General features: G+C 41.6%; 1 long non-coding RNA gene across 3 annotated transcripts in view; it reads right to left on the bottom strand.

Moving 5' to 3' along the window:
• Positions 1-24,911, bottom strand: part of LOC103164881 — a 60,759-nt gene extending 35,848 nt beyond the window's left edge. For all 3 annotated transcript variants that reach the window (XR_003763986.2, XR_484374.3, XR_003763929.2), the window contains exons 1-3: positions 24,794-24,911; positions 21,201-21,261; positions 333-412 (exon numbers count right to left, since the gene is read on the bottom strand). This is a non-coding gene — a long non-coding RNA (uncharacterized LOC103164881). The remainder of the gene's footprint in view (positions 1-332; positions 413-21,200; positions 21,262-24,793) is intronic.
• Between the last annotated feature and the right edge of the window lie 625 nt (positions 24,912-25,536).

Consider the following 25,536-nt stretch of genomic DNA (forward strand, 5'->3'; position numbering starts at 1 on the left):
ATGATACAGAGTTTCTATTTGACGTGGAGGTGGATGAGCAACCACTGGCGGTTCTCGAGGAGTAGGGAAACATGGACTGAACGTTTTTATAGAAAAATGATCCCGGCAGCTGAGTGAAGTAGGGACTGGAGTGGGGAGAGACAGGAGGCAGGGAAGTCAGCATGGAGGTTGATACGGTAAGCAAACCGGGATAGGATAAATGCTTGTATTAACGTGATAGTGGTTTGGATGGAGAGGAAAGGGTGGGTTTTAGTGAAACCTTTTCTATTTTCCCGAGAAATTTTGTTTTGACTCTTTTTTATAACTGGCATTTGTACTTCTGAAGAACTTACCAAAAGAAGAAAAGAAATCCTATAAAATGTTCCCTGATTCTTCTCAGCCACTTGAGATGTGAGTCCAAAAGATCCTCTTACTTTAGGGGAAAAAAAGGAGTGGTTTTAGAATAGCATCTGTGCAATTTTGGGCATTTTCTATATCGAGCAGAACCGTGGGTGAACTTCACTTATAATAAACTTTTATCTCAAAGAGGAATGGGTCATTTGGGAGCCTGAGCGGAAAAGATATGACAGTAAAACCTAACCATTGTGACAACTCCATCGGGGACCCCGGAAAGACTCAGATAAAAAGGGAGTCTGCTATAGAATCCTTAGTCCTCTTGGAAAATAAGGGAAACATCAGAGCATTTTGACTCAGTTATGTTCCACGTGTCCCATGGAGCCCTACTCTAGGCAAGACCTCATCTAGCCAGATAAATGGGAAATGGTGAGGAACCTGCACAGGTGAATAACCACAGAAAACCACCGGGAAAAAGAATTAGAATAGCAAAAATCGGAGTCATCTAAGCATAAATATTCATGAGCCGGTAGAAAATAGGAGTGAGATTTGAAACAGATTGGATGCACCCACAAGAATCTATAAATTGAGAACCAAAAGATAGAATGTGTCAGACCTTAAAAGTAGTTGGGTTTGTGTTTGGATAAAAAAAGGGTGGGATCCTACATAATATAATGTTTGAAAATGTATTTAAATGTTCAGCCAGAGCTTCTTTTTTAATTACAATTTCTTTATCTGATCCTCCAGGAATGTTTCAAAGAGATCTCTAATTGTTTTATATGTAAAATAGGAACTTGCAGCATTTCAGAGTATAGGTTGGTAATTCTGCTACAGGCCAGGTACGATGATGTCTGAACCCCTTGTCTATGAACCCGTTTTGGGGCAGAAGGTCCAGTTTACAGAATTCAAGTGAAAACAAGCATGATGTGACCCCAGAGGTGGAGAAAGCATTTGACCCATAGATCTGGAGATTCAAAGAAGAAATATGTCTAGTGACAACTAACATTTTTCCAAGCTTCCAAAACAAAAGAAGGGCTTTCTTTGTCCATGCATTGAAAAAGCTAGGTTTTTTGTTTTTCTTTGGATGAAAACATATTTAAAAGAAAAATATTGCGTGGGCCCCTACTGTTCCAGATTGTCCTTTCCAGGAGAAAATGGAGAAAATGCAAAAGGACATTCCCCTTTGAATCCATTTAGTGATATAGTCATTGGAAATGGAAGTGAGACTAGAAGTTGGTTTTTGCACGGTGCAAATGCTGACCGTGACTCTAGTTAAAAGATGAGAAGCTCACTCTTATAGAACATTTAGTGAATGAGATGAAATAGCCAAAATATTATTCCTGTTTTGAATTTGTCATCCTTTTTTTTTTTTTGATGCACATCAATACATTTATAAATCATAAAACTATGCCAGGAATAGAGATTCCACATAGGTAGAGTAAAATGTTCCGCCGCCATATGTCTTTGAAATTTTGATTTCAAAGGTGTGTGTCGCATCTCACCTAAAGTGAAGTAAAGAGCCCAGCACAATTTGTCTTGACATCAGCTGATTTAAAGTATTTCCACATGGTGGAACACTACTCTATACATACATCAGTCTGTGACATAGCAGATGGTCTGGTTTTTACTGCTGTCTAAAAGGATCTCGTCTCCCATCCTGACATTCTTTGGATGCCACTGCAGGTCACACAAAGTTCCCAGGACAAAAGCAGGGGTTATAAACAATTTATTCACTGTCTGTAAAGAAGTTTCAATGGAAAAGAACTGAAGAGGCACCTGAGTTGCCATGTTCCTCACTGATGCGCTCCTGGACAGTGTTGACTCCCAAGTGCTTATTACAGTGCTCTGCACACAGCAAGTGCTCAGTAAATATAATTAGTTGATTAATTAGTATTGTAGTAATGCTCCCAGCAACAAAGCTTTGCTTAGCAGTACATTTAAGGAAAATGGATCAACCATTCAGTAATGAGCATTTACTGGGTGCAAAGCACTTCACTAAGCACTAAGATTTGGTCGACTTTATCTCTGCCCACAAGGAGTTACATTTTACAGAATGATAGATTCCAAACTGCTGTTATTTGGTGTATAGATCGGAAGCACGCACAAATCAGGGGGCAGGGTAAGCAATTTAAAGACCTAGTGAAGCACAGTTTTAAGCAGCGCTATGGCGGCAAACTATCGGGAGGCTACTGCAGCAGACCAGCCTGGCGGACAAGTGATCAGAAAAGGCTCCTTGAGTGAAGGTCTCATAGAGATCAGGAAACTAAAAGTGGACCTGAAAACAGAGACAGGTTCACAAGCACACCAAAGAACCTGTCAGTAGGCCCATAATTCATTTATCCATTCATTCAGTTGTATTCATTGAGTGCTTATTGTGTGCAGAGCACTCTACTAAGTGCTTGAAAAGTAAAATTCAGCAACAAATAGAGACTATCCCTGCCCACAATGGGTTCACAGTCTAGAAGGGGGGAGATAATCATCACAAAAAGTAAACAGGCATCAGTAGCATCAAAAGAAATAAATAGAATGCCAAAGGGAAGACCGCTCCACATCAAATCTCAAACATGGATAGCTCGCACTATCTGTAGCAGCGTTTCTGAACATGACACTACTGCTGCTGAAGTCTTATTTACATGAGCACATGTGAAATAGACGGAAGGGCCCGACTGCCACTTAATTTGACATAGGATGCTCATCAAAATAAATCTTTGCTCAGGTGATTTGCTCAGATACTCCCGTATGTGTCACCCTGACTTGCTCCCTTTATTCATAATAATAATGGTGGTATTTGCCAAGTGCTTACTATGTGCAAAGCACTGTTTTAAGCACTGGGGGGGATACAAGATGATCAGGTTGTCCCACGTGGAGCTCACAGTTTTTAATCCCCATTTTCCAAATGAGGTAACTGAGGCACAGAGTAGTGAAGTGACTTGCCCAAAGTCACACAGCTGGCAAGTGGCAGGGCCGGGATTAGAACCCATGACTTCTGACTCTCAAACCCCGGCTCTTGACACGGAGCCACACTGCTTCTCTAATCCCACCTCAGCCCCAAAGCACTTATGTACATATCTGTAATTTATCCATATTAATGTCTTTCTCCCCCTCTAGACTGTAAGCTAGTTGTGGGCAGGGAATGTTTCTGTTTATCTTTATATTGTACTCACCCAACTGCCTGATATAGTCCTTTGTACACAGTAAGTGATAAATATGATCGAATGAACGAGTGATGGTTTGATGTATGCGAAGCCTGACTCTGGGAAACCCAAGCTTCGTGAAGGGATAGCTCAAGAGGGCAATTCAATCAACTGATTATACTATTATATTCAGAAGCAGTGTGGCTCAGTGGCAAGAGCCCGGGCTTGATAGTCAGAGGTCATGGGTTCGAATCCCGGCTCTGCCACTTGTCAGCTGTGTGACTTAACTTCTCTGGGCCTCAGTTACCTCATCTGTAAAATGGGGATGAAGACTGTGAGCCTCACGTGGGGCAACCTGATGACCCTGTATCTACCCCAGCCCTTAGAACAGTGCTCTGCACATAGTAAGCGCTTAACAAATACCAACATTATTATACTGATTGAGACTCTACTGTGTGCAGAGCACTTCACTAAGCACTTGGGAGAATAGCGTACCACAGACTTGGCAGACACGGTCCCTTCCCATGAGTTTACACTCTAGAGGGAATTTCTGTTCAGATGGCTTCCCGCCAAATTTACCTGCCTGCTGCAGTTTCTCCCAATAATCCCACCCATAACTCAATCACTTGATTTTAATTTAAATCTGTAGCACTGAGAATTATTATTATTTATTACAGCCATTGGTGCCTAGCATGTGCAGCGTGGCTCAGTGGAAAGAGCACGGGCTTTGGAGTCAGGGCTCATGAGTTCGAATCCCAGCTCTGCCACTTGTCGGCTGTGTGACTGTGGGCAAGTCACTTAACTTCTCTGTGCCTCAGTTCCCTCATCTGTAAAATGGGGATTAAGACTGTGAGGCCCACGTGGGACAACCTGATTCCCTTCTGTCTACCCCACCGCTTAGAACAGTGCTCGGCACATAGTAAGCGCTTAACAAATACCAACATTATTATCCACAGTGCCTGGCCCTAGGAAATTCAGACTCTAAAGGAAGAAAACTGACAGCGGACACAGAGGAATAATTGATGGAGTGAACTCAGCCAAAACAACAATTCAGAAACAATACAATCAAAAGCAGCAGTCTTTAAATGTCTGTTCTGCCCTCCTGGCCTGCAAGTGTTCATTTCAGTTCATCATACGGTAACTGCTTGGATATCCTGCTGTCAAGCATTTTTCTCACAACTTCCACCCAACGGAGCCGGGCTGCTGTGAGCATTGCTTTAATGCTGATAAGCTAACTGCCGTTCCAGGACCTCATTGTTGCTAAGCATGCTCGGCTATATGATGTTGATGGTGGTTCCTGGGTGAAACAGGGAATTAACAGAAGCCTAAATTATTAGGTGGGCTAGAAACACCGTCTCTTCCAGAGGCAGACTGGGAACATCATTAGCCAACAACCGCAAGGCTGGTTCGATGAAAGTAACCCAGTGGAGAGCTTCGGGTTACGCTGGGCCCTGCAAATATCACACACGATAATGCAATAAGGGACTCCGGTATGTGTGTGCACAATTTGGCTGAGATTGTGAGTTCCATATTGGTATTTGCAGTCAAACACTTGATTTCACCTTCAGCGGTGTCTTCTCTGAGTACGAAGGACAACTATAGATACGCGCTGCAAAGTGCACATTGCATTATTTATTTTGTTTTGTTGTCCGTCTCCCCCCTCCTATACTGTGAGCCTGCTGTTGGGTAGGGGTTGTCTCTATCTGTTGCTGAATTGCACTTTCCAAGCGCTTAGTACAGTGCTGTGCACCCAGTAAGCGCTCCATAAATACAATTGAATGAATGAATTAATTGCTGACAGAATAGAGCTCTTTAAGATCCCGATAAAAGAGGTATCTGTTGGAGGCATGTTTAGGCATGTTGTTCAAGGTAAGAGACAGGTGCAGCAAGAGATGAGTTGTCAAGACCAAACTATCCCAAACTACGCAGACATCCTGAGATCCCGGGTATACCAGATCCTTAAAATGAACAGCAGAAGAAACTTAGACAGTCTCACAATTCACCAGCAAACAACTGACCACCACTGAAAGCGTAGATGGCTCCTCAGAGACAAGGAAGTCCTTTGATGACTTTCTAAATGCACCTAAAAAATATTCACCATAAGAAAATGACACATCACCGGAATTCCTGCTAATGAAGAACCGCTTTGCTGAATCAGCAATAACTGATAAACTATTAAATAATAAGCTTTTGAATATAAAGATTGCACTCCTACCTGCACCTGGAAATCCCCTTATATAACTAAATGATTTCACTGGCAGAATAATTAAAGGTGTCACTCAATTTGCAAAGTAGCACTCCATCACAGATGTTTAATAAAATGGAAAACCGAGTCACGGAAGTCAACAGATCTTTGGGGGAGGGGACACCTAAAGCAGATATAGCACTAATATGGCTTCACATTTCCAGCACTGTGCTCATTTGTATATATTTTTATTACCTTATTTATTTTGTTAATGAGGTGTCCATCCCCTTAATTCCATTTATTGAGATTAATTTGTCTTGCTTTTGTCCGTCTGTCTCCCCCGATTAAACTGTAAGCCCGTCAATGGACAGGGATTGTCTCTATCTGTTGCCGAATTGTACATTCCAAGTGCTTAGTACAGTGCTCTGCACACAGTAAGTGCTCAATAAATACTATTGAATGAATGAATGAATGAATGAATGAATGAATGGTGTAATGGAAAGAGGAAGGGAACACCAGGTTCTAGTCCCAACTTAGACCCTCTGCCAGTTGTGTAACCCTGGGCCAATTTCGTAGCTTCTCCTAGCCTCAGTTTCTTTATCTGTAAAATGGTGGATAAAATATCTGTTCTCTCTCTCTCTTCTATTGTGAGCCCTTTAGTAACCAATATTGTATCAGAGCTGATTAGCTTCAATCTACCCCAGCTCGTCGCACAATGCTTGGCAGAGAGTAATCATTTAGTTCCCTTCATCTTTTTCCCCATTCTCGTTTCCCTATTAAAAAAAAAAAATCTGTCTCTCCAGCTCTTGCCCTATCTCTCTTCTATTCTCCATAGCTAAACTCCTGCAAAGTGGAGTATATACACCCTGTCCTCGTTCTTCCCTGCTTTTGATTAAGAATTATATGTTGTTACCTGTTATTTGCTATTTCCTAATTGGAGATCTAAGATAGTTGATGATTCTTATCACTGCTGAAATGTTTTTCACTTTTCAGCCGCCCATGATCAATGACTCCTTATGTGACCCTCCTTTCTCCGTAGAATCATTTCGATTCACGAATTGGAACCCGGGCATTATGCGGGGTATGAAAGGGGTTGCCAAATTGCACTCCCGGGATGCTTCTTTTACCCTTGCAGAAATACGAAATGAGAAGGAAGGAGAACAGAAGGAAAAGCTGACTCACAGTGACTCATCTTCACAGAATAAGGTTAAAATTGAATATAGTAGAGGCTTTAAAGGCCAGGTAGTTTTGCCTCTACACAACTCTAGAAAAGATGCAGAGACGGAAGGGTGTTACTATCGCTCTCATGACAAATATTTCCAGAAATTCTAACAAAACCTTTTGCACGTATTTTCAGCAACAGGTATATCAGTGACCACTATACTGCATTTCCGGGATAGTTTGTAGAAGATGCTTTCAAAAGCCATCAGTCAAGCAGTAAGCATTTTAAAAAAACATTTTATTGACTAGTGTGCTTTCTGGAATCTTGACATTTCAAGATTCAGAAACTCATGCTTCAGGTTTATCTGGCCTTTCCCTAAATAGCACAGTTTTTGCATTGCACTTTGATAACTTAATAACATTTTTCAAAAATGAACTACTCAGGTTTTCTACTTCAAGGTGTACGAAGATTAACCTGTAAAACATTCAGAAAGTTATTGGGATTCCTGTATTCATTCATTCAATAGTATTTATTGAGCGCTTACTATGTGCTTGGAATGAACAAGTCGGCAACAGATAGAGACAGTCCTTGCCGTTTGATGGCTTACAGTCTAATCGGGGGAGACGGACAGACAAGAACAATGGCAATAAATAGAGTCAAGGGGAAGAACATCTCGTAAAAACAATGGCAACTAAATAGAATCAAGGCGATGTACATTTCATTAACAAAATAAATAGGGTAATGGAAATATATACAGTTGAGCGGACGAGTACAGTGCTGAGGGGATGGGAAGGGAGAGGGGGAGGAGCAGAGGGAAAGGGGGAAAAGAGGGTTTAGCTGTGGAGAGGTGAAAGGGGGGTGGTAGAGGGAGTAGAGGGAGAAGAGGAGTTCAGTCTGGGAAGGCCTCTTGGAGGAGGTGAGTTTTAAATAGGGTTTTGAAGAGGGGAAGAGAATCAGTTTGGCGGAGGTGAGGAGGGAGGGCGTTCCAGGACCGCGGGAGGACGTGGCCCAGGGGTCGACGGCGGGATAGGCGAGACCGAGGGACGGTGAGGAGGTGGGCGGCAGAGGAGCGGAGCGTGCGGGGTGGGCGGTAGAAAGAGAGAAGGGAGGAGAGGTAGGAAGGAGCAAGGTGATGGAGAGCCTCGTAGCCTAGACTGAGGAGCTTTTGTTTGGAGCGGAGGTTGATAGGCAACCACTGGAGTTGTTTAAGAAGGGGAGTGACATGCCCAGGTCGTTTCTGCAGGAAGATGAGCCGGGCAGTGGAGTGAAGAATAGACTGTATCACAACTGTTATTCAAAATGGAGAAAACCTAATTCTCAATTGGCAAAAATATGCCAATGTATGTTTTATATCACTGGGATCATTAATTACCCTAAAACAAATTATGAATCATGCTTTCTGGGTATCCTAATCTTAAATCACCTAAACTGTTTTTTCTTATTAATATCCTGATTACGTCCCTCTACATCCTAACTTTTTTTCTAGTAATTCATTATGGATCTCTGTTCATTAATTTATCCAAAACCTTTTTTTATTATTTGTGGTGTTTGATAAGCGCTTACTGTATGCCAAGTATAGATTAAGTGCTGGGGTTAAAATAGTACAATCAGATCAAACATATTCCCTCTCCCATATGAGTATCACAATCTAAAAGGGAGGAAGAATGGGTATTTTATGCCCATTTTACAGATCAGATGACCAAGGCAGAGAGAAGTGACTTGCCCAAGGCCACCCAGCAGGAAAATGCAGAGTGAAGATAAGAATACAGGTTCTCTGACTCCCAGGCCCATGATCTCTGTACTCGGCTATTCTGCTTCTCTTTGTTAACCGATATTTCATCCAGCACAAGCCACCTAATAATTGTGGTATTTGTTAAGTGCTTACTATGCTCCAAGAATTGTACTAAGATAATCAGGTCTCATGTGGGGCTCAGAATCTTAATCCCCATTTCACCGATGAGCTAACTTGAGGCCTGGAGACACGAAGTGACTTGCCCAAGGTCACACAGAAGGAAAATGGTCATCCCGAGATTCAAACCCAGGTTAGCTGACTCCCAGTTTCTGTCCACTAGACCACACTGCTTCTCTAGGATAGAGAAGCAGCCTCCTAGGAGAGCAGGTCCTAAACACTTCCCTCCCTCTTGGAGAAGCATTTTCTTTGTCCAAACCTGCTTTCAAGCTTCAATGTGTGCTCTTGGGTTCCAGTGTTATGGGGTTTAATCAGGCATCAGTAATCTTTCAGGTGTTTCGATATGAATTTGTCTTTTTGCCTGGGTTCAGGAGAAAATAATAATAACAGTAATAATAATAATGTTGGTATTTGTTAAGCGCTTACTAGGTGCAGAGCACTTTTCTAAGTGCTGGGGGAAATACAGAGTAATCAGGTGGGTCCCACGTGAGGCTCACAGTTAATCCCCATTTTGCAGATGAGGGAACTGAGGCACAGTGAAGTGACTTGCCCACAGTCACATAGCTGACAAGTGGCAGAGCAGGGATTCGAACCCATGACCTCTCACTCCCAAGTCTGTGTTCTTTCCACTGAGCCACACTGCTTCTCTAAGATGGGAGTAGGTAGGCCCCTTCAACTATAACCTTTGAGACAGATATTATCTCAATCCTGTTTTTGGACAGGACAGTCTGAATGCCACATCTGTCACATTTGCTCCCTTTTTAAGACAGTAAAGGGAAAGCAAGGAGTGTGTGGGAACTCTAGATTAACCGCTGAACACTTCCTTAGGCCTAGGAGAGAAAGGGAAGAGGGAAGAGCAGTGACCATTCTGTTTCTGTCCCTTTAAAGTGAAGTAAAACACCCAGCAACATGGACAGAGTTCACACTTCAGTGAAATAAAGAATCCAGTCAATGTTGCTTGGCAGCCCAAAGCTTAAGATATTTTGGAAGGAGATAGAAACAACAAACAATGGAAGTTTTTGTATTGGAATTGTTGCCAATGAATCACCCCTTATTTCCCAAAAAGAGAAGGTTACCACACATAACCTTGTTTCAATCTGCAACTGCTTCTGTCCGGGATGATGCTTTGGCATTCGAAAACCCAACTACAAAATATATCATGCTGGTTTTCAAATTTTCAGAAACAAATTTCAGAAACAAACCTTGAAACAAATTGTCATTTTTCTTAAGCATTTACTATATATCAAGTACCGTAGTAAGCACTGGAGTAGATACAAGTTTATCAGGTTCAGAGACAGCCCCTGTCCCACAGAGGCCGCTATCTAAATAGGAGGGAGAACAGCAGTCCCATTTTACATTAAAGCACAGAGAAGTTGTGTCGGGCCCAAGATCACACAGCAAGCAAGTAACAGGTGCAGGATTAGAACCCAGGTCCTCTGACTCCCTGGCTTGGGCTCTTTCTACTAGGCCATGCTGCTTCAAATTTAAAATTAAATTATATCTAATTTTACGTTCCCTGACCCTCCTTGCACTTGAGCTGTTGTGGTCTTGATTGTAATTCCCAAGCAGAATGGTGAAGCAGAATGGTGGGCTTTTTTTCCCAGGAGAAGTGTTAGTATGATAGATTGGAGGGTGGGAAAGGGCTCTCCTTATGCTCTACCTATGAATTTTAGTCCAGAGAGGTGTCCATCTGGACAGCAACACAGGTATAGCCACTACTGTAAGGGTCACGTTGTCTTCAGAGGAAAGGCCGTTCTTCCGAAGGCTGCTTAGGAGAGTGTTCTGTACAAGGTATGGTTCAATAAGTACGAATAGTTGATTGATTCCTCCAGATGCATTCACATTAATCTTTTGCCACGGTATTTGTTAAGCACTTGCTAAGTGCCAGGCCCTGTACTAAGTGCTGGGGCAGCTACAAGCCGATCAGGCTGGGCTCAGTCCATGTCCCATATGACGCTCCCAGCCTTAATTCCCATTTTACAGATGAGGTAACTGACACAGAGAAGTGAAGTGACTTGTCCAAGGTCACACAGCAGACCAGCGGCGGAGCTGGGATTAGAACTCAAGTCCTTCTGATTCGTAGCTGGACTCCATCTTCCTAAAAGAGACTGTGAATCCCAGGTGGGACAGGGACTTTGTCCAACCTGATTGACTTGTAACTACCCCAGCGCTTAGAACAGTCTTCGACCCCTAGTAAGCACTTAATTCTTAACAAATACCATTCAGAAAAAAGAGCAGGTTCAGACTTTTGCCCATTATAAGACTCCTCTGGATGTCACAAATGCCTGATCGGTCCAAACAACCTGTTCAGACATCGACGAGTTTCTCAAAGCGTTAGCCCCCCTGGCAGTAAGTTGCCTGACTAGACGGAGTCCAGGGAGATGTTCAACTCGGAATCGGAGGCAAGATTGCCACTTACTGAGTCGCTACCACGACTGAGGAGTTCACTGACGATTCCCCCCACCAACTACTTACTCAGACCAGCTGTGCGGAGCTAGATAGATGTGACAAGATGACAACAAGACAGTGTAGATGCATGCTATGTTTAAGCAAGCAGAAAAATAACGAGCAGCGAAAGATCACGGGTATCATTACCGTTGCCGGGCCTAAATAATGGACGACGTTAATAGCTTGGGTTCAACACACGACTTCTGATTAAGAACCTCTTCCTCCTTTAAAGATCAGTCAAACAAGAACAGTGCCACAAATTACAGGGACCCTATCTATGCCGCACAATTGGAGGGTGGTTTATTCTGTTGGGACCACGCTCCCACCTCGGTGCATGAATAGATGGATTTGTAGTACCTCTCTAAAATGTCCATTTCACCTTTTCAAAAAGTAGGGTGTTCTGGTGGATCTTTGACCCCATTTTGTCTACTGTATTTTCTATACCTCTCGGAGGAATGGGGTGGGTGTGCTTATAGGAAGCAATCGGGATTCACCCTAGGGAAGAACCATGGCCTACTGGAGAGACCATGGGCCTGGAAGTCAGAAGGACCTTAGTTCAAATCCCAGCTCCGCCACTTGTCGGCTATGTGACCTTGGGCAAATCACTTAACTTCTCTGTGCCTCAGTTACCTCATCTGCAAAGTGGGGATTAAGACTGTGAGCCCCACGTGACACAGGGACTGTGTCCAACCTTGTATCTACTCTAGGGTTTAGAACAGTACTTGCCACCTGAGAAGTACTTAACAAATATCATTATTTTGAAAATAATAATGATGACTGTGATTTTTTGGTAAGCATTATGTGCCACATGCTGTACTAAGTGTTTGGGACAGTACAAGAGAATGTGTAGTTTAATCCCCACCTAACAGATGAAGAAACTGAGGCTCAAGGAAGTTAAGTCATTCAAGGTTACATGATAAAGTGGGAGAAATTGGCAATAGAAACAAGGTATCTCATATGTGGGCAAAATAATAATAATGTTGGTATTTGTTAAGCGCTTACTATGTACAAAGCACTGTTCTAAGCGCTGGGGGGATACAAGGTGATCAGGCTGTCCCTCATGGGGCTCACAGTCTTCATCCCCATTTTACAGATGAGGTAACTGAGGCCCAGAGAAGTTAAGTCACTTGCCCAAAGTCACACAGCGGAGCCAGGATTAGAATCCATGACGTCTGACTCCCAAGCCCGTGCTCTTTCCACTGAGCCAGGCTGCTTCAGAATAATCACTACCAATATTTTCACTGACATAATCCTGTCTGAGAAATTCATTTCCATTCTACGATGATCTCAGTGATTTAATACAATATCTGCTTGATTAATGAAGAGTTCCTGAAACCCATCAAAGTGCACCTAAGCACCATTTCAGTGAACATCTGAAAAACCAGCCAAGCTACAGCGGTGGCTAAGCCAGTGGTTAACCCAGGGTCCGATGAACAGACTGGCTGGATGCTCTCGGATGGTACTGGCATGAGCTGAGAGGAATTGGCTTCTGATGGTCCCTTTTGCCTGCTTGACAATCCTGGTGGTCAGTCTAAAGAGATTCATACACACTTACGTATCTTCCCTGTATATCTCCTACTACAAAGATCGTATCTCATTGGACTTAATTTGGATTTGAAGGGGCAATACGATTCATAGTTGCCTATGTTCTCGTGGAGCCTGTTCAGGGACTCTGGCTGAAATCTTTTCAGCAATGAAAAGCCGTGAGATTTTTCACAGTCATCTCAGGTCTCCTTCTCAAAGATGGAGATGGTGGAGGATTTGTACATTCCAAGCGCTTAGTACAGTGCTCGTATAGTAAGCGCTCAATAAATACTATTGAATGAATGAATGAGGCACCCTGGAAGTTCCGTGCAATTTTTCCATTTGTTGAGGAAGAGCTTGTGCAGACTTGTAAGGAATAAGTTGCTTCTTTATGCTCTTATGCCTACATTTGGTAATTTTATGTCCCTTCCCTTCTCTAGTAAGTTCCTCGAGGGCAGAGGTTGGGTCTTACACTCCTGTCGTCATGATTCCAATACATTCTTTTAAAAAATTCTCTTTAATGGGGATCATGAGAGTTTTACTGGGTGCCCAGAAGAAAATCTGGTAATGAAACCTTTGTTTAATTTGAGACTGCATCTCCTTATTTCTGGTGTGTGGTAAGGGGTTTATTATTAGAATAATCATTAGGCTAAAATGGCCACGTTTTCCTCATTTGTACCTCTCAGTCTTTCGCTGAGGGGAGAAATTGGCAATAGAAGAAAGGTATCTCACACATGGGCAAAATCTGGATTTGGACCTGTAAAAAATTATCACTGCCAATATTTTTACTGACATAATCATGTCTGAGAAATTCATTTCCATTCTATGACCATCTCGGTGATTTAATACAATATCTGCTTGATTAATGTATTCATGTTGGCTTGATTAATGCACTCTGGTTCCTTTCAGCTTTCTCCTGAAGTGTGTATCTGATGTTAATAACAGAGAAGAGGCTAAACACAAGGCCTCCAAAAGTTCAGTGTTAACCCTAAAACACCATTTGCCATAAGAGCTTTCTTTGCCTGATTTCTTTTTTTTTTTTTAAAACCAACTTTCCAACTGCAGCTAAAAGAGATCGCTTGTACTTCAGGTCCACCCAGTAAGAGCCTCTATAAACAACTGATGTTGTTTTCAAAATTACTGTCCTTTGGGAAAACAACAATCACTATGCAGACAACAAACAAGACTGGCTGTCTTCCCCATTTCTAAACTGTAAGCTTGGTGGGGGCAGGGATTGTCTCTCTTTATTGCTGAATTGTACTTTCCAACCACTTAATGAAATGCTCGGCACACAGTAAGTGCTCAATGAATACGACTTAATGAATTAATGACTGAATGACTGCCAAAAGAAATGCTCCCTGACAATTCTTCCCAGCTCACTTTGTCTGGATTACTTCTCCACTGATGCTTCACAAGGATTTAAAGAAGTGTAGAGTAATCATCCCAGCAGGTGAGGCATAGATAGACCTATAGAAAAAATGTACATACACATATGAACCCCTAAAGTTACCAGTGTGGTAACTGTACATTCCATATTTGATCTTTACACTAAAATCTGATTTTTTTTAAATCCACTAGCTTCCTGTTCCCACTTTTCTTCCATTAGACTTTGAAGATGGGGAATAGAAAGTGCGGGGAGCACAGATGCTATGGATGAAATTCAGCACCTTTAATTTAGTTACTAAGATCGAAATCTTCTTTTAGTTGCTCCGACTGCACATCCCTTGCTCTTGTTAAATAAAAACCAAATCCTCTTCCTTAATTGCCTAGTTTCCTTTCATAAGGGGCTCAATATGTCTAAAAATTGTGCAGAAATCAAAACAAGGAGACTTACAGTCACTGAAGAGAATAAAAGCAATGTCTGAATTTTAGTTGTCTGCAATTCTAACCAGTTCCCATTAAGTAAATTACCAATTACAGCAAGTAGATTTCTCATAGATATGTTCAACCCTATCTTATAAAACTGCCTTATTATGGAGAGAAATGGGTTTAACTTGAGGATTTTGGTGAACAAGGTAAAATTATGTGCATGCGATGACTTCTACCTATATGCCCTGCAATCTACCAATCAGTGGTATTTATCGAGTGCTTACTGTGCGCAGAGCACTGTACTAAGCCCTTGGGAGAGCACAAAACCACAGAGTTGGTAAACATGTTCCCTGTCCACCACGAGCTTATAGTCTAGAGATGGGGTTACAATCTGCAGCTGTTATCAGGACCCTTAACTCCATTTCCTAATTCAATAGAGGTTGAAACTGAAAATTTTATTCTCTATTTTTCTTGTTAAATAAAAGAAGATATCAGTTCTAACAAGGTTCTCGACTGATACTCAAAATGGTTTTGGTCTCAGAAAAAACGCAGTTTAGCCATGTAAGGTTAATCATACATGAGGTTAGAAAAACAATACTTTGGCAAAACAAATTGTAGTAAGAATACAGCATAAATATCCACATTTCAAAATCCTTCCTGAGAAGGTTGCATTCAAACAAGCATAGTTAATGGCAAGGTTCGTTGGCAATTATATCTCTTTCAGATGGCCTTCTGTAATTAATTTCAAATCACCCACTTCACATTCCTGTAATGCCACCTCAGCACGAAGCAAGCACTTAGGTACTTACATTTCCCTCCCCATCAGAGTCCTCATATACATATCTCTCTGTACTATTATAACTTCTTCTATTTGTAATTTATTTTAGTCTCTGTCTCCCCCACCTAGATTTTAAGAACCTCAAAGGCCAGGATGATGTTGGCTAACTAGAGAAGCAGTGTGGCTCAGTGGAAAGAGCCTGGGCTTGGGAGTGAGAGGTCATGGGTTCAAATCCCAGCTCCATCACTTGTCAGCTGTGTGACTTTGGGCAAGTCACTTCACTTCTCTGTATCTCAGTTACCTCATCTGGAAAATGGGGATTAAGACCGTGAGCCCCATTTGGGACAACCTGATCACCCTGCAGCGCTAAGAACAGTGCTTTGCACATAGTAAATGCTTAATAAATGCCATCATTAATTAATTAATTACCTTTATGGAGAAGCAGTGTGGTCTATTGGAAAGAACACAGGGCTGGGAGTCAGAGAACCTGGGTTCTAATCCTGACTCTGCCACTTGCCTGTTATGTGCCCTGGGCAGGACAATTAGCTTCTCAGTGCCTCAGTTTTCTCATTTGTAAGATGAGAATTCAATACTTGTTCTCTTTCCTACTCAGTCTTTTAGCCCTGTCTGCTACAGGGATGGTCATCAATCTGATTATCTTGTATCTACCCTAGCACTTAGAACAATGTTTGGTACACCGCAGTTCTCGAGACACAGTAAGCACTTAAAAAATACCACAGTTATTATTATTATCATTATCATACTCTCCCATGTGCATAGTAAGTTGTGCAATTAATATGGCTGATTGGACAGTCAATTCAAATTCACTATCAACCTATCAATATGACCTATGATGAATGTGCATTTTATTTGTGACTAAATTTTCAGTATACCACTGAAAATTCTTTGGGGAGAAGGAAGGTTTCCTTGGTAGTTTTATGATATGCCCAAGTCAGGCTGTCTATCTGGTCTCAGATATAATTCTTTCAGTACCTCAAGCGTTTCAAACTACAGTACTACCAAATAATAGTTACGTAGAAATTAGCACCGTTCACACGACTATTGCTTACCATATCCACTCCCTTTCAGATTGTCCTCATTATTCAATTAGGCATTAGGCAGTACTTCAAATTTGCAGAGGACTGTGCAATTACTTGTATTGATTAATTTTATGCATTATAGATGATCACCTTGTTAAATATTAGCACAAATATATTGAACTTGATAGTAGAGACACCAATTTCTCAAGATAGAAAGCCTGAGTTATGTCTTGAAGCTGGGCCCACAGTTAGGGCTTAGCAAACAATAAATGATGGTCTTTATAATAAAAGTGGCCACAGAAGTGAGGCAGGAGGAAGGGGAACTAAGCTAGTGATTGATGTAATATGGCCTTTGATTGAACCCATGATATCCCATTTCCCATCACCTCTAGAGCCATCTAAAATGATTCAAGTAAAATCTGGCTCACAACCCCAAGGATATGTAAAATTGAGGATTTATGTTTTGAGTTTCAATTGCAGTAATAGCTCAGTGAAATGTCTGAAAGGAAATGTACGAAAAATAGGGGAGACTTTTTTTTTTTAAGGTCAGGGTTTGCATTGATATTTTTAAATAGCTATTTTAAGGTAAAAGCAGATTAGTGAAGTACTTTCAAAGCCAGGTGTCAGGACACAAGCATTCATGATATTTCCTTGTTTATTGACCCTGAGACAATAATTCATTTTAGGCTCATTAAATTTTTTGTTTTATTTGCCAGTTTAGAATAGGTATCCCAGTAGAACCCAAACTGATGTTTTCAGTGTTTTATATGTCCAATTTAGGGGACGTGAATTGAGGCTAAGGAAGGGAAATTAGTTCTTTTAAGGTGCCATCACTCCTCAGCAGGGTATCTTTTCTAAATGCTTACTCGCCACCAAATAGGAGAACACTTGTAGGAGTCTTTGGGGTTCTTTATCCTCAATAGGACGCAATTTAGTTGTAATATACTAAACGGTGCCCTGTAGCCTAAAGGGGCTTTCAGAATGCCTATCTCACCCCCTGAAAGAATTCAGCTCAACAGATACAAAACAACACGCTTTTATGTTTCATTTTTCAGGTAAAATGAAATTGTGTTCCCATTCCCATATTATCGCAATTTACTGCCTCAAAGAAGAAGTTGGAAGTAAGTCCGACTACATAGACTGGACCTGTAGGACACAACTTTGATATCCAATATAGGACTAATGTGCAAAATCAGCACTTTGGTTGTCTAAAGATTTGTGACTTTTGTTGGTTTGCCATGGCTGTAAACTGTGGAAGAAGCAGCATGCCTAGCGTATAGACCACAGGCCTGGGAGTCAGAAGGACCGGGGTTCTAATTCTGGCTTATGTGTGACCAGGGGCAGGTCACTAAACTTCTCCAGCCCTCAGTTACCTCATCTATAAAATAGGGATTAAGAATGTGAGCCCCATGTGGAACATGGACTGTGTCCAACCTGATTACCTTGTACCTACTCCAGCGCTTAGTACAGTACCTGGCACATAATATGTGCTTAATGAATACAGTAAGAAAAACAAAAAAACAAAACAAAAAATCTCAAGCAGCAGAAAGATGGAAATATACAGAAATACATGGAAAATGCTCCTGCTGACATTTAAACTATTATTGTGATATTTCAGAGTCTAAGCAATACTCTTGCTATTCTCATTTGATTATATTTATATTTGCCTGTGTTCATACCTTTTATTATTCAGAAGCGCTAAAGAACAAGAGGCGATCTTTCAATAATATAGGCAGACTGTACTGAACACTGAACAGTTATTGCCTCCAGAATGGGTGGTTTATTATAAAGGGTAGTTTTTGAATGGATTATTTCCTAGCAACAGCTGTTTACAGGAAAGAACTATCTATGGACAGAGGCTGGTTCAAAACCTAGAGGGTCAATACTTGACCTTTACTCCACTACTACGGCTTTGAAAGATCAATATTTTTCATTTTGCTCTACCTGAAAGTAAAGCAGCAGAGTTAATGCCCTAGACCCACTGTCTAGGTCTATTATTTTCTTTCCTTCCTCTTGAAAGACTATTTGATATTAATAATTAAGAAGCTACTCAAATATGAGCAGGAATGTCTTCCCTCCTAAAGCACAGAAGAAAACATCATCCTGTGTGAATTTTTCTATGAAGTTAATGCTACCTTTTCTGTGACGTAAATGTTCTTTTCAAAGCTGCTCCTGGGCTAAGTCACTGAAATAAAACTGTGTTGTCCTTCCTAATGTGGGCAATTCTTTTGGGAAGACTTTAGGATCTAATCATCACATATGGAATATGATGATGGTCTTTAGGGATTTGGAGCTTGCTAATGTTTACACTTTGCTACTGAGAAATCTTTGAAGATGACTTCTTCCTAATAATGTGACAGTACTGGCTTTCCCAATGAATTGCCTTAATTAACCGGCTTTATAAATAGGGCAGGGAAGTTGAAGATCTGCACAGATGGAAACAGGGATATGGATGCGACAATTAAGCTAATCCCAAAAGCATGTTCTTACCTGCCTTCTACTCGGTTCAGTGTAATTTATTTTAATTTGACCCTCCCGTGCAGGGTTGCTTAGTGACCCCCAAATGACTAGAAGAATGACTTTATAATGAGATAAAATATTCTGTTTTGTACACAGCCCAAAGTATACAAACATTACGCTTCAGTGATAAAAATGTAAATTTTACTAGCTGACACTTTCAAAGAATTCCTAAGGAAGCTAAAATTTATCTGTTCCTCTCTCTCCCTCCTTAGGTGGTCATGTTTACCTTTTGTTGGGATTCTAAATTATGTTTGTTCATCCAGTAAGTTTTCTGGCTTTGTTTTTCCTCTCTCCTCCTCCCTGTCTGGGTCTTGGGCTTTATTCTTCCTATGTAGACTGTCACCTTTCAGGAATGTGTCTATTAACTCTGTAGAAACTCTGTACGTACTCAACAGAGAGCACTCGATGAATACCATTGATTGATTTCAATTCCAAGTCCTTTCTCAGGCACAGCTTCTTTCCCATACGTTGGTGGCACGCTCTCATCTTGTTCCTTTCTCCCTCTGCTTCTGTCTTAACTTGGTGGATTTCTCTGCACTTTTCAGTTGAGGTTTCTCCCCTTGGCTCTACCCATATGTTTGAGATGCTCTGCTTTCTCCCTCAGATTTCATTTCCTGTCCTCCTTGTTTGGCATGCTCCCTCAATCTTTGCTCTTTGAGTGCTTCATTTCAGGATCCTCACCTACCTTGGGCATCCCTCCTGTTTTTTCCTCTAAATCAATCAGCAGTATGCACTGTTTACCTCCTTGAATGCTAATCAATTGATAAATCATATTCATCAAGCTCTTACTGTGTGCAGAGCAGTGTACTAAGTGCTTGGAAGAGTACGATATAACAGCTGGTTGACACGTTCCCTGCCCACAGTAAGCTTACTGTGCTCGGGACAGTACATTGGAAATAACATGCAACTTCCCAACCCTCAAAGAACCTGCAGTCTCATTTCATGTCTTTGTCTCTCCTCTTTCTCTGCTTTTTCAATCCATTTTGCTGTTTCTTTCAGCATTCTACTGTGATTTCAGAGAAGTCTTTGATAGATGCTAAAGGTTATTATAGAGACAATCGCTTGGCCTTTTTTATATCTTGGTTCTGTCATATTTTGGGGTTTCTTCAGTGTGAGAGAGTCTATTTCCCCTCTTCATAATTTAAATATCTGTCTCGCACTGTAGATAGTAAGCTTCTTACCCTTCACTGAGAGGGAACAGTTTACCTTAGGTCCATTGATATAAGAAGATTTAAGTGACTGTTTTAATAGCGGCAGGGGATAGGGAAATTGAAACAGTCTCTCTTCTTTCTCCCCACCCTCCACATATATTTTTTATGGTATTTGTTAAGCTCTTACACTGCACTAAGCAGTGGGGAAGATACAAGCTAATCAGATTGGACACAGTCCATTCAACACATGGGATTCACAGTCTTAATCCCTGTTTTACTGATGAGGTAACTGAGGCCCAGGGAATCAATCCTTCAATCATATCTATTAAGTGCTTATTGTGTGCAGAGCACAGTACTAAGCACTTGGGAGAGTACCACACAACAGTGTAACAGACACATTCCCTGTCCTAGTTTAAGGACTTTCCCAAGGTCAGTAATAGACAAGTGGGAGAGCCAGGATTAGAACCCAGGCCCTTCTGATTCCCAGGCCCATGTTTTATTCACTAGGTCATGCCACTTCTTAAAATGGACACTACACTGCAATCTTGTGTAGCTATGGAAATAATGGTCCATGGCATCCAAGTGGGGGCAGGAGTAGAATGTGGATCTGTGTTAGAGCCCATGATTTGTGAGACTGGGTACTTTTTTGCTTTATCCTGAATAAAGAGAGATTACTAAGAATGCATGTCTTCAGGTTGTTGGGTCACAGCCCGTCCCTGAGGGAGAGTGTGATTTCAAACCATCCCTTCAGGAGTAAGGTTGAAAGCTGTTGCAAGAGAGACAAGGAGAAAACTACATTTTCTAGGAAGCAAAGGGGCAGACTGCCTACTTCTTCCACCTAGGACATTCAGAATGCATAAGTGGGGTAAATAATCTGGCCCAAATCTGATGGGAAGCTCTACCAACATTTTGGTGAAGCTGGGTGAAATATTTTCCCTGATGTAATGATGGTCAACAATTAAAGTTTAATCAAAAATACAATTGAAAAGGATGCAAGAGGAGATTCAAGAGGATACTGCACAAACACATTCAGACTGCACACATAAGGTGGTACGCACACAAGGAGATATAGAGGCTCATGTCCTGAGGTAGATCCCGGAGCAAACACACGGTACCTTTTTCTTTACAATTTTTGCTTGTAAGTCCTTCTGTCCCTAAACCAACCTACCACAAGTATTGGTTAGTAGGTAATAAATGAAACACTCACCTGGTGATTTTAGGTCGACTGGTAAGCCTAGCGAGAATGAACTCCCAGCAGAATCAGAACACTGAAGTAGGCAGAACCAGAAAGAAACTTTGAGGTTTTCACAACTCCTAATCAGGATTTAGCTCTATTCCCAAAAGGGGTGTAGACTCCACCCTAACAGTGAAGTTAAACTCTTTCCAGTGTTTATCTCTTCACTTTCCACTATAAACTCTTCATGCTCAGTGAAGCAGCGTGGAAAGAGCACGGGCTTGGGAGTCAGAGGTCATGGGTTCGAATCCCCGCTCTGCCGCTTGTCAGCTGTGTGACTGTGGGCAAATCACTTAATTTCTCTGAGCCTCAGTTACCTCATCTGTCAAATGGGGATGAAGACTGTGAGCCTCACGTGGGACAAACTGATTACCCTGTATCTACCCCAGCAATTACAACAGTGCTCTGCAAATAATAAGCGCTTAACAAATGCCAACATTATTATTATTATTATTGTTACTATTTCCAGAAAGCCACAATGGCTGCTGGAAAAGGAGGCAGTCTGCCCCTTTGCTTCCTAGGAAATGTAGTTTTCTGCTTGCCTCACTTGCAACAGCTTTCAACCATACTCCTGAAGGGATGGTTTTAAATCACACTCTTCCTCAGGGGACGGGCTGTGACCCAACAGTCTGAAGACATGCATTCTTAGTAGTTTATACATTTCCTTTATATTCCCAATAAGATGTCTTCCAACACACAGAAAAAAAAACAAAACAAAAAACATCATCCATATAGGTCCTGGGTTGCCATTAGCAGTGCTAACCGCCATCACTGGAGTGTGATTTTCTGCTCCAACTTGGCATATATTTAAACCCTGTTAACCCTGGCAACTTGGGAAATAGCAAACCACTGTTCTCTATGAAGACTCTGTAGCTTCCACACACTTTCCTTTCTCTCCATGCTGAATTATATCCTATTGTTGTCCTTTGATTAATGGGATTTTGTTGATCTATGAATATTTAAAGAATGTTCAAAGAGGTTTAAAATGCATTTTTATTGAGAATCCAAGGTGATCACTAGGCAAAAAGATAATGGAGGTGAGCAGCAGATTAGTCCCTACATTATTATTATTAATACACAATACTATTATATTATTACTATACTATATTATTATTGTAATAAGAATAGTTGTGGTATTTTTTAAGCACCTACTATGTCTCAAGCACTATTCTAAGTGCTGAGGTAGTACAAGCAAATTGGGTAGGATACAGTCCTTGCTCCACATGTGGCTCACAGCCTTAATCCTTGTTTACAGATAGGGTAACTGAGGCACAGAGAAAGGAAGTGAGTTGCTCAAGACCACAGAGAAGACAAGGGGAAAAGCCAGGATTAGAACCAGGTTCTTCTGACTCCAAGCCCCATGTTCTATCCATCAGGCCATGCTGCTTCTGTGAAAACATTAAAGAAACAAAGCATTTAATAATGTTGGTATTTGTTAAGCGCTTACTATGTACAGAGCACTGTTCTAAGCGCTGGGGTAAACACAGGGGAATCAGGTTGTCCCACGTGGGGCTCACAGTCTTAATCCCCATTTTACAGATGAGGGAACTGAGGCACAGAGAAGTTAAGTGACTTGCCCACAGTCACACAGCTGACAAGTGGCAGAGCTGGGATTCGAACTCATGAGCCCTGACTCCAAAGCCCGTGCTCTTTCCACTGCGCCACGCTGCATTTGATACTTTTGATGTTTTAACTCTAGACTCTAAGCTCCTTGTGGGCAAGGATCATGGCTACTAACTCTATTGTACCGCATGTTCCCAAATAGTGCATAGTGCTCTGTACACGTAGAGAAGCAGCGTGGCACAGTGGAAAGAGCACGGGCTTTGGAGTCAGGGCTCATGAGTTCGAATCCCAGCTCCGCCATTTGTCAGCTGTGTGACTGTGGGCAAGTCACTTAACTTCTCTGTGCCTCAGTTCCCTCATCTGTAAAATGGGGATTGAGACTGTGAGCCCCATGTGGGACAATCTGATTCCCCTGTGTCTACCCCAGCGCTTAGAACAGTGCTCTGCACATAGTAAGCGCTTAACAAATACCAACATTATTATTATTATTATTACACAGTAAAGTGCTCAATAAATTCCACTGAGAGATTGAAACCTCTATTAAGTAACCACTCTAGCTTATTTTAAGGGCATTTCCTAGTTCTTTGCTTCAGGATAATTGACTTCACAAATGTACAGCAAATGACATAAATTGCTCTAATGTGATCCCAGAGTGTCAAAATATTCCTTAATAAGCTCTAAAAATAACAAGTAAAATTCAGAAAGAGAACAGCTCAATAAGTTAATAAGTGATGTAAATTCTCCTGGGACTAATAAAAAAAATGTAAGTTTTAGCTTGAGCAATCTGTACTAAGGAAAGGAATTAAAAAAATCAGTTTTTCTATCTTAAGTTGTTTTTTTGTTGCCATTTCAAATGCTCCCAATCCGGGTCTTATTAACACTAGAGCACTACTGAGTGGTAAGGCTAATTTGGACTGTCTTCAAACCAACAGGCTCTGTCCCCTAGTTTGGACAAGATTTTGTTAAAAGTTCCAAAGAAAGAAAGAAGGGGAAACTTGGCATTTTTAAAGAATTCAAACTAAAATACTTTTAAGAAGATGAATGTAAAGATTTGAGGAGCATCTTTTCTGAAATTTTAAAATTGATATCTAGGACATTGCTGAATGCATTAAGTAGAACATGGTTGGAGCAACAGTATAAGAAATGTAGGCCAAGTTACCATGTTCTTGCCTTTAATTTGTTGTGTATTTGATTTGCAATATAACAGGAAAACAAGTACTTATCCTTATAAAACAGCCCTTTCAAAATGCCCTTATCTAAATCGCTAATTCAGTCTCTCTATTGAGCTGTACTCTTATCAGAGAATGAAGACAGAACCCATAATACATTTTTGAGCTCCATAAAATGTTTCGCAAAGTCTGTTAGGGGAAAAGAAAAGGAAACACCTGCATTATTTTTTATTGGCTGGAGACAGAGAAGAAAACTATGTGAATCTACTCAACTGTCAAATCATAACTTCTTTAAAGTTTGATGGCTGAAACAAATGACTTGGTAGGATTCAATCTTGCACAAGTGGCAAAACATCATCATCACTAGCACCACCACCACCTACTTGGTGGGTATGGATAAATTCAGAGAAATAGTGGGGCACGGTAGACAGATCATGGGCTGTGAGTCAGAGGACCTGGATTCTAAGCCCATCTCTGCCACTTGCTGTGTGAACGTGAGCAAGTAATTTAACTTCTCTGTGCCTCAGTTTCCTCCTCCACAAAACGGAGATTCGATATCTGTTCTCCCTCCTACTTAGAAATTCAGCCCCATGGGGCTCAAGGACTGTGTCTGGTCTGATTGTCTTTACCTCAGCACTCCATGCCATGTTTGGCACATGATAAGCACTTAAAACCACAGTTGTTATTATTATTCAGGGATTCTTGCAAATGGACAAGATCAACAGGATTCTCAAACATTTGTTCTAAGGAGAGACAAAACGGGGTAATAATCAACATATGCCAGCATACATCCTCTATTTCAGAATTCCCCAAAATGTGAGCCTCAAACAATACCTGTGCTAAAAGGAACCAGAGCAGACGAGTCAATTAACATGAGTGATTCAAATCATGGTCTGAAGAAATGAACAAAATCCCTTCTCCGTCTACAAGGAACATCGCGGAAGGGTTCCTCGGTGATCTGATTGGTGGATTTTATCCTACGGCACAGTGATGTCATAAACAAGCTATCTTCCTAGTTGGAATTACGAGGTCCCCTGATCTTCCAACTAGGAACGGGGCAGGGAAAGAGGGAGGCGGGACCCTCCGTGAAGCTTGGGGGAAGGAACTCCCTGCTGACCGAGGGCACGTAGCCAGGGGGACCGCCATACTTGTATGGTCTTCCACTGTCCCTGCTCCTCAGGAGGGTTTGCGCCACCCCTGCGGCGGGCACAGGCGGGAAACCATGGTCCACCTTCTCATTTGTCAACCCAGCTCCGAGTGGGCAAAGCAGGAAGGCTCCCTCTGGCCCCAGCCCCAGAGTGGGCGGGGGAGAGAAAACAAGAAGCCTCCTGCTTGTTTTCTTTATTTAAAAAACAACAAAGAATAAAATCCAAGCGATCCAAGGCAGGGGCGACCCCAAACTGGGGAGCGCTGTGGCCACTGTCTGGGGATGGGCACCAGGCCGCCATCAGTTTTTTTTTTCTTTTTAATGGCATTTAGGTGCTTACTATGTACCAGGCACTGAACTAAATACTGGGGTAGATACAAGCTAACAAGGTTGGACACAGTCCCTGTCCCACATGGGGCTAACACTTTTA

Source organism: Ornithorhynchus anatinus, chromosome 1 (assembly GCF_004115215.2).
Source record: "Ornithorhynchus anatinus isolate Pmale09 chromosome 1, mOrnAna1.pri.v4, whole genome shotgun sequence".
Taxonomy (NCBI): domain Eukaryota; kingdom Metazoa; phylum Chordata; class Mammalia; order Monotremata; family Ornithorhynchidae; genus Ornithorhynchus; species Ornithorhynchus anatinus.